Source organism: Phascolarctos cinereus, unplaced genomic scaffold (assembly GCF_003287225.1).
Source record: "Phascolarctos cinereus isolate Bilbo 61053 unplaced genomic scaffold, phaCin_HiC Scaffold_2;HRSCAF=192, whole genome shotgun sequence".
NCBI lineage: Eukaryota > Metazoa > Chordata > Mammalia > Diprotodontia > Phascolarctidae > Phascolarctos > Phascolarctos cinereus.
The window spans coordinates 25,673,539-25,682,754 of record NW_027555625.1 but is presented as its reverse complement, the minus strand read 5'-3'; positions in this window follow the sequence as shown (position 1 = coordinate 25,682,754).

Here is a 9,216-nt window from a genome sequence, read left to right as displayed (position 1 = left end):
TTCACACACACACACACACACACACACACGAACACACACATATTATATCCCCTTATACTTGTTTTCTATACCTCCTGTATTTACTTTTGTGTGAACACATTGTACTAGAATGTAAGCTCTTTGAGGGTAGCCAGTCAGTCAACAAGCATTTATTAAGCACCTACTATATGCCTGGCACTGTACTAAGCACCAGGGGATATATAGAAAATCCTTCACCTCCAGGGGCTCCCATTCTGATGGAAGGTATCTCAGACAGCGGGTGATAGCCTACATGATCACGGGCAGGGGAGGTTACCTGGAAAGGCTTCCGGCAGAAGGTGGTATTTGAGCTGTCTTGAAGGAGGCCAGGGAAGCTAGGAGGCAGAGGCAAGGAGGGGGCACATTCTGGCCATGGGAACAGCTGGTGAAAAGCCACAGTCACATTCCAGGACAGCAAATAGAGCAGCCATAAAAGCAGCTGGAGCAGTTTACCATCTCCTTCTCCAGCTCCTTTTACAGATGAGGAAACTGAGGCAAGCAGGGTTAAGTGACTTGCCCAGGGTCATATATACTCTATCCACTGTGCCATCTGCTCCAGGCCTCAGTAAAAAGAGAAGATTGGGTCAAATGAGTTCTAAAATATCTTTCACAGCTAAATCCAATGATCTCATACCAAAGAAAACCTCTCCAATTTTCAAAGTGAGGGGAATCCCCCCACCTGGCTTCAGGGCATCCCTCAGTGTCAGGGCAACCTTCCTTCCCAGTGCCTTACCTCAGTCCCTCCTACTGAGACTCTAATCCATTTCAAGCTTGCTTCTATTCATCAGCTTTTCTTCTCATGGGATTTCCTGGAGCCAAATGTTCTCTGAGTGTTGGGCCAGTCTTTCTGGGCCCTTTCCAATTCCTGTTTAATTACTTTAGTGGGTAGCAGTGTCCCAGTTTCAGGGGGAGCAGATGGGATGCTGTGGGAGGTGCGTGGTGACCTGACGCCAAGGTCAGGCCGATCGAGATGTCTGGCAATGAAAGTGACCCAGGAGTGGAGAGGGGAGGCTAACAAGGTTCTCAGCATGGAGAGACTAGACTCCAGACCCACTTTGAGCAGGACCAACGGTCTGAGCTGTGTCTGCAGCAGTTGGGATGGGTGGCACCGAGCCAACCACACTGTCTATCTCACTCCCTGTTCTTACCAATGGCACTAATTTGTGACGTGGCTGGTGAGATCATGGATGGGTCATGAACAAAGCTGTCTACGTCTGTGGCCATGGCAAGGGACCATTCTGTGGATGGGGTTAGAAGTCAATGAGTGACCAGTGTAGGGAAAGTCTCTGGCAAGAGATGAAGTCAGTCTATGTCCAGTACCTTGGACACAGATGGACCTCTGAGCCCAGACAATGACTGACCTCTAACATTGGCCATAGACTTACCTCTAACCCCAGCCAAAAGTTGAACCCCTAGCCTTTTGACCTTAACTTTGACCCATCCATGACCCCAACTGATCAGCTTGACAATAGGTATAGACAGTGAGCAATCACCAAACTTTCCTGTTTAGAGCAAATTAGAGGAGGTTAGGGAAGGAGGACCTTTCAAGTCTGAGAAGGAAGGAGGGGAGTGTTAGGAGCTGTTGTCATGAGGTCTGGGAAAAAGTTGAGGAAGCCCCAAAGGTGCCCGATCCCCTGAGCTTGCTGTCATGGAGCTCCACACAACTGGAGAGGGTGATGTTTGAAGGAGAAATCAGAACCATTCCAATTCATCCCATAAATGACCTCATTAAGTGGAGCTTAGCCTGGGCACCAAACTGGAGAGTTAATTGAGGCCAAACACAAAATTGCCAGGCAGAGAAATGCTACCTTCCTCAGGTTCTGACTGCGCATGAACTTCCTTCCTGTCCTCTTGGAACGTGGGCCCCTACTTTGCAGTCTGCTGCCTGTCCACTCTCAGTCTCTCACCCCAGGGCCCCCACCGATGTCTTCTCACCTTCCCACCTGGTGGAAAAACTACCTGCATTGAAAACAGTCTAGAACTTTGTAAGGGATTGGACTGTCCTAGGTATTTAATGAATGTTTCTAGAACTGAATTTAAGTTGAGATTCTGTCTTTTACTATGGAATGTTTTTTAACTCATACAAGGGAAGAAAGGATGACAGGAGACCAGAGAGGTCAGAGAAGACAAGTAAAGAACAATGGATTCAAATGGTTTTCAGTCACCAGAAAGGGAGGGGATAGGATTGTAACCCTCTCAGTCACAAGAGAAATCAGTCCTTAGAACTTTGGGTGTCATGGTTTTTGAGCCACAGAAAGAAAGGGAGAGGGCAGAGGCATAGGGTCAACAGCAGTCTAACACAGAAGCCCTCACATTTGGCACACCCAGCTTTGCCAAGCTCTCCATCACTCTTCCTAGTTAGTGCAGGGATGTCTGGATTATGATTGCCTTCACATCAGGGCAGCTCACTTCAGAAACCAAAGCCATGGGTTTTTTGGAAGGAGTCAGATTCTCACTCAAGAATATCTAGTCAGTTTCCCATTTCTAATGTCACAGACTCAGTCACAGAACATTAAAGCTAGACAATATCTTGGTGGCCACCTCCTCCAACTCTACCCAAATGAACAATCCATCTGCATCAAAATTCATATATGTCATCAACCTTTGCCAAAGGACCTCCAATGACAGGGACCCCACCCCCTCCTGAGGCAGCCCATCTTACCTTGCAATAGCTGTAATTACTAAGAAGAAAGTTGGGGGGGGGGGTCCTTATATCAGAGCTAAATGTTCCCCCTTCCATTGACCAATCTGAGATTATCCAAAGAAAAGTGACCAGGAAGAGAGGAGACCATGTCATATACAAAGTAATCAAAGGAAATGGGAGTGTTTAGTTTGGAGAAGAGAGGATTTAAAGGGAGACAGGATATAGTGCCTTCAGATATTTGAAGGGCTGTCACCTGGGGGGAAAAAGGATTACCTTTGGGCTATGCAGTGGCAGGTGAAAGAACTAGAAAGGAGCAGAGATCAATTTAAGTTTAGCTAAAGAAAGACCTTTCTAACCATTAGAACTGTCAGCAAAAGAACAAGCTGTCTTAGAAGGTATTGTGCTGGGAGAAGAGACTTCTGCTGGAGGCAGAAGCCACATGATAACATATTCAAGATACCAAAGAAAAGATTTCTACAATAGTGAGAAATTAGATTAGATTGGCTCTGAAGGACTGCCCAAGATTTTATGATTCAATAAACCCCTGCATTTCCCAGAATTTCTATGTCTTATCAATCAATGACTAAATCAATTAGCATTTATTAAATGACTACTTTGTGAGAGGCAACAGGGAGAAGATGAAGTTATCACAAATAATCGAATACAGCATGTTATCCAATGTCACACCTGGGTCACCCTGTCAAAAATTGGGTCCCCAAAATAGCTACCCCAGGTTCAAGATACTCCATGGGTCTGTATCTGCTCAAAACTATGGCTCATGAGCCCCCACCAGTATATTTACTTTTTCCCAGTCAGACAACTAGGGCAAACCCAAAGTTTTTAGTAAACTAGTATAGTAAGAAAAGTTGCAATTGAACATTCCCCCTTCATAAACTTAACATTAACCTGGGGGGGATATTCCCCAACAAATCAGCATCAGTGGAGAGAAAGAGAGCACACTTAGAGATCATACATGAGGAGCCCACCCCTAGGGAATGACTGTGGCCTGGGCATGCGCATAGATGGGCAGTTCAGACCTCCAGCATTTCAGTACAAGTTAGGCCTTCTGATGGTTAAGACCACACTACTCTCACTGGGCTGCTCTGTGCTCCGTTTCCACTGGGTACATTGCTCTGCTGTTTCTGGATGGTTTCCTAGGGACTTCTGGGCATGGAATTTTGCCTGGGCTTCGTTCCACTGATTTCACAGTGAATTCTGAGCATAGTAGTTTCCACTGAGTATTGTTCTACTGGTCTCAGTCTCTTCTGAGCATTGAGTATTGGTCTCATGGGGCTGCTGGATGCCAAAGCATAGTATCTGTAAGGCATTGCCCTCTCTTGTCCGATGCTGGGCTTCATGTCTTCAGGCCCACTTGCAGGCCATATAAGGCCCAGACTATCACTCTAGTGGCCACAGCATCTCCCCAACAAAGGCAGACTGACAGCTGCTTAGTCACCGGGGTCACCCCAGCCAGCCAAAACAAGGCAGACAATGTGCCCCAGGCTAAGACGAAGGCTTTTCTTTTCAACTTCTGTGCCTGAGCAGAGGTCAAAGCTGTAGATTCCAGACAACCACCTTACTTAGGATAAGACTTTTCCAAGATCTTGTCAGGCTCTGGATGCAAATTCATTTCAGCCAGAACAAAAAAGTGAGTTCTATGAGCAGCAACGCCACACTCCTTTGGCGCAATTTGGAGTGGTTTTAGGTGAGGATGGTAAGCAGGATGTGACATGAAAAACTGGGGGAATTAGGAATGGCCTCTTGAAAAATTGGGCAAATACAGTGATCCAAGACAAGTCTGAAGGACTTCTGATGAACAATGCTATCCATCCCCAAAGAAAGAACTGATGGTGTCTGAATGCAGATTGAAACATACTTTTTTACTTTATTTTTCTTGAGGGAGTTTTTTTGGTCTATGTTTTCTTTCACAACATGACTAATACGAAAATGTTTCGCATGACTGCACATGTATGGCCTATGTTGAATCACTTGCCTTCTCAATGAGGGAGGGGGTAGGGGGGAAAGTTTGGAACTCAAAGTTTTGAGGATGAAGGTTGAAAATTGTTTTTGCATGTGGCTGGGAAAAAATTAAATACTAAATATATATATAAATTTTTTTATGAGCTCAAGTTATGCCTTGAAGGAGCCTGGGGCTCTAATAATGAGAGAGGGAATTCCAGGCATGGAGGCAAAGTTGAAATTTTGCGTACAATGAAGGAACATAAATAGGTGAAGAGGAGTAATGTGCTATGGACTTGGAAAGATGGATTAAACCTGGGTTGTGAAGGTCTTTAAAGGCTAGATAGAGGAATTTATATTTTATCCTAGAGTCATAAAGATTCTGGAGCAGGGAAGCAATGTGGTCAAATCAATGCTTTAGGAGTATCAAACATAGAAGCCAGTACCTGAAAAGAGACTAACCCATGGGTGGCATTTTGTTGACTATATAAATGGATGGATAGACAGATAGATCGATCGATGGATGGGAAGTGGATGAAAAATAAATGAATGAATGAATATATCATTCATTTCAGGTTAGAAGTACTATAAGAGTTCAGAGAAATAAGAAATTAGTGGAGGCTAGAGTAAATTTTACTGTACATAGAATCAGGGAATAACCCTACATGGAGCAGGATATCGGATCTGTCAAAGAACTTAAACATGGAGTGTCAGAATCAAAAGAGGCCTCAGAATGTAGAATGCCATCCCTAGAAGGGATCTTATAATGTACATTATAATGTCAGAGCTGGGAAACACCCAAAGAAGAGTCGTTAATGGTTGAGTGTGAACATGTCAGGAGGCCTCCAGTGGATTACTCAGGAAATCCATACTTGGTCCTGCGCTGTTCAACATTTTTGTTTGTTGTTCACCCTTCATTCTCAATAGCTTGAATAAAGGTCAAGATGGCATGATCACCCAATTTGGAGAGAAAATGAAGCTAGAAGGAGTCTCTAATACCCCGGATGACAGAGGCAGGAGCCAAAAGGATCTTGACCTCCAGAACACTGGGCTGAATTTAAGAAGATCAAATGCAATGGGGATACATGTAAAGTCTTAAACTTGGGTACAAACAATCAGTTTCACAAATATAAGATGGGGAAGGCATAGACTCCTAGCAGATGTCCAGAAAGGGATATAGGGTTAATGAATTTCAAGGTCCCCATGAGTCAGAGGGAGAATATGGCAGCCACAAAAGAGAACATCATCTTGGACTGCATTGGGAGAAGCTTAGCTACCAGGAACAGAGAGGTGGTGGTCCTGTGGTACTTGACTCCAGTCAGTCCACATATGGAGAATACTGTGCTTAGTCTGGGGCACTGTAGGTTAAGAAAGACATCGTTAAACTGGAAATGTCCAACAGAAGGCAAGCAGGAAAGTGAAAGTCCTTGAGGTCATTACATAAGGATGGGTTGACGGAATTGGGCACATTTAGACTGACGTGGAGAAGACCAGAAGGAATACGGCATGGTTTTCAGGTGCCTTGAGGACTATCACATGAAAGAGTGATGGGATTTGTTCTACTCAGCTCTAGAAGGCAGATGCAGGAGCACTAAGGAGAATTTACAAAGAGGCTCCACATCAAGAAAAAACTTCCTGTTACAGCTGTTCAAAAGTGGAAAGAGGAGGCGGAGCAAGATGGCAGAGCACAGGCCCAGCCCCACTGAACTTTCCCAACATTGTCCTCTACACAACTTGAAAATCAAATTTTGGAGTGGCAATCCCAACAAAAGTCCAGAGGGAGACATTTTTCTAGCCTAAGACAGCTTAGGGGGTCTGTAGGAAAAGTCTGTAATGTGGGGGTGGGAGCAGGCCCCGGCGCATGGAAGGAGCAGCTGAGGTGGGCCTAGGAGACATCTGGGACAACAGCAGTGGCAGGTTCAAGAGCTCTCAGCCCAGAGATGGGAAGAGGGTCAGACAACTGCTCAGAAAGAGATTACAGGGGACCCTTTGCTGGCACTGGGTGCAGCTGGTGCTGATTGACAATTTTATTGCCCATAAGCAGTTATGGGTCATGGTTCCAGAGCCAAAAGGGGAACTAGTACTTGCAGCTGCAGGGGACCAGGGGCCTTCCCTGGGTAAAGACCAGACCCAGACCAGGGGAAGAGTGACTACACCTCTCCTGGGATCACACCACCCCTGAAGCACCAAAAACTTCCAGACCCCAGAACTAATTCTGAAAATGGCAGCATGAAAAATCCTGAAGCTTGGCACAATGACCTCCTCCCACTCACCCCCACCCCTGTGAACAGAGCCCAACTTTGACATAAAGTTCAAAGTAAAGAAATAGCCTGAGGAAAAAAAAATCAACAACAACAAAAAAAAAAACTTGACCATAAAAAGCTACTACTGTGGCAGGGTAGAACAAGAAATAAACTGACATAGACATCCAAAGTGGATGATACCACCCCCTTGGGGGGGCACTGGAATGATGGAGGGGTATTAGTAGCCTCCAGTGCAATTGGGAGGCGTTGAATAAAAATAAAGAGGCGGTAGAAGCATAAGGAAAGAAGAGAAGAAAATTTTGAAAAAACCATTTGTACGTGTTTCATCTGTTGTGTAACAGAATCAAAGTAATAATGATTACATTATTTTCCAAATAAACACACAAAATACAAGTTATAACTGATCGGTGACATTTGGAAAATAACGTAATCACTATGACTTTAACTCCATTACAGTTGGTGGACTGGACCACCACCAGGTCTTAACGAGGAAGTGCTGGCAGGCGAGTGTGTCACACATCGTGGGGAAGTCCAGCACGTCTCAGCAAGAAAATGTGCCTAGAGTGACATGTTTACAAAATGATACTATATGGTTACATGAGGCAATATTGCATCATCAAAATTTCAATGCAGGAAAAAAGCCACAAATTTACAATACATTATTAAATTTAAGATGCATCTTTTAAAAAAAACATTTTATGTTTGTTTGAAATGATGCTAATTTCAAAAAAAAAAGTTAAAGGATTAAAGAAAGTAGATTTCCAGAGCAGCACTGAGTAATTCTTTTTTTTTTTTTTTGCAAAGAGGTCAGTAGGCCAAATAAGTTTGGGAACCTCTGACTTAGAAGACAACAATGTGAAAACAGTTATAAGCAAAGCCTCAAAGAAAAATGCTAATTCAACCCAAGGCCAGCAGAAATTCCTGGAAGACTTAAAGAAAGAGATGAGTGGTAGAGGAAAAATTAGGAAAAGAAATGAGATGGAAATATGTTTAACATGATTTCCCATGTATAACCTATATTAGATTGCTTGCTGTCTTAGGGAGGGGGCAGGATAGGGAGGAGAAAAATTGGAATTCATCTTATTTTTTTTAATGAATGTTGAAAAGAAATGAGAGAGATACCAAAAAATTATGAAAAGAGAATTAACATCTTGGTAAAAGACACAAAATATACTGAAAAAATATCACCTTAAAAAACAGAATTGGCCTAATGGCAAAAGAGGCACAAAAATTTACCAAAAGAAAGAATTCCTTTAAAACCGGAATAGGCCAAATTTTTTCTTCATTGAAGAAAAAAAAATGACCAAATAGGAAAAAAAAAGTACAAAAGCTCACTGAAGAAAATAATTACTTAAAAATCAAAATTGGGCAAGCTGGAAGCTAATGACTCCATGAGATGTCAGCAAACAATAAAATAAAGTTAAAAGAATGAAAAATGAAAGAAAGTGTAAAATATCTCATCATAAAAACAACTTTCCTAGAAAATATATTAAGGAGAAAGAATCTAAGAATTATTGGACTACCTGAAAGCCATGATAAAAAAAAAAAGAGCCTAGACATCATATTTCAAGAAATTATCAAGGAAAACTGCCCTAATATCCTAGATATAAAGGGTAAAACAGAAATTGAAAAAATCCACCAATCACCTCCTGAAAGAGATTCCAAAGTGAAAATTTCTAGAATTATTATAACCAAATTCCAGAGCTCCCAAGTCAGGGAGAAAACATTGCAAGCAGCCAGAAAGAAAAAATTCAAATGTCATGGAGGCACAGTCAGGGTCACACAAGATTTAGCAATTTCTATGTTAAAGGAACAGAGGGCTTGAAATACGATATTCCAGAAGGCAAAGGAGCTAGGATTAAAACCAAGGATCATTGTTGTTTGTCCTGCATTCTTGGAAAGGATAAATGATATCAGGAAGGTGACACCATGACTTGCAAGTGAAGATTTAAGTGCGGGAGGGCTGTGCAAAATCACCAGCCTCACTTTCTCCTCTGGAACCATCTGGTCCCAGGGGCAAGATCAGGACAACTGGAGATGGGCCCCACAACCAAAATTCACCTACCCAATAAAACTGAGTATAATCTTTTAGGGGGAGGAATGGATATTGAATGACATAGAGGACTTTCAAGGATTCCTGGTGAAAAGACCAGAGCTGAACAGAAAATGTGATGTTCAAACACAATTCTCAAGTGAAGCATAAAATTTCACATGTATAATTGGTATCATATTGTTTGCCTTCTCAGCAGGTATGGGAGGAGTGGGCGGGAGGCAGAGAATCTGAAACTGAAAATTTAAAAAGAAAATGTTAAAAATAATAAATTATTATTA